Genomic DNA, 1,062 nt, shown 5'->3' with positions numbered 1-1,062 from the left:
CCCCACGTCGATTCCCTCGTGACGAAAGGCAGTGAGAGAACAGTGGAAGGGGATTGCATATGAATATAAATGCGAATTTGACGCGGCAGCGACTGCCACCCCCCACCCCCCTTTTCACAACGCGCTGCCAGCTCTCCGCCGGGGGGACGAAAAAACAAATGACGGTTGAATTGAGTGGGTATGGTAAATAGCAAATGCCAGTGCGGTAAAAAGCGAGTTGGATCCCGGAAAGTGGTACGGAATTAAAGTTTGGACAGCGCGGGTAAGCGAACGGTGGGGGTTGGTCTGTCTTTTGGAGGGGAGCAGGGCATTAACTTTGTATTTGCTTTCCGTACCGTTCCGTACTCTGTTACCATGAGGTGGTCGGATCGGACCACCCCCCCTCATCCCCACGTGACCCTGCCACGTTTTTATGCTTGGCAAAAAAAGGCGTAACGCACTTGAGCGGGGCACACAACACACCCCCCACCCCTATGTTTTTCATTGACGCCCCCACGCCCCCGTCCCCCTTCTCTCCGCCCCTTTCAGGTGTGCGCGGGGGCGGCGCGTGTTGAGTGCGAGCTCAGCGGGCACTGGGACGTCCCCCTCGTTGTGACTATTGTGCTGGTCAAGGGGTCAAGGGTCACGACAAGTGCTTTTGCCTCGCAGTGCTGCACCCCACCCTCCTCCCTACCCCTTTGTCTCCCTGGTCCTTCCTGCCTGGCAATCCTCGGCTCTTACTCTGACCTTAACTTCTCACTCTCGGTGACTTTCTGCGGCCAGTTGATTGACAGCGAGGTAATTGCTTCCTTCTCCCGTGTTAATGCTCCCAACCCTACTTACCCCCCTCCCTCGGCCCTCCTACCCCTACCGCTCGGGGCTGACGCCCTTGTCCAACCCCTATGCGCCCGCCACCCCCGCGTCGACTGCCGCCCGCCGCTGGACTCCAACAAGTCGGTTTATCGTTTTCGGTATGACCGCGCCGAGATATCGTGGTCGGGCGAGAACAATGTCGAGGTCGGAACTTTGGCAATTCGGCGCGACCCCCTGTGGTCAGGGGCGGATGGACTCACTGCTTGCCAT

General features: G+C 58.4%; 1 protein-coding gene across 7 annotated transcripts in view; it reads left to right on the top strand.

Annotated features, from left to right (window-relative positions):
- LOC113208117 (KH domain-containing, RNA-binding, signal transduction-associated protein 2-like) overlaps window positions 1-1,062 on the top strand; it is a 231,155-nt gene that overhangs the window by 71,078 nt on the left and 159,015 nt on the right. The gene's annotated exons all lie outside the window — the stretch shown is intronic.

The sequence above is a fragment of the Frankliniella occidentalis genome, unplaced genomic scaffold (assembly GCF_000697945.3).
Source record: "Frankliniella occidentalis isolate FOCC.00 unplaced genomic scaffold, Focc_3.1 Scaffold8, whole genome shotgun sequence".
In the NCBI taxonomy this organism is placed as follows: domain Eukaryota; kingdom Metazoa; phylum Arthropoda; class Insecta; order Thysanoptera; family Thripidae; genus Frankliniella; species Frankliniella occidentalis.
This window is presented reverse-complemented; position numbering and strand designations above follow the sequence as displayed.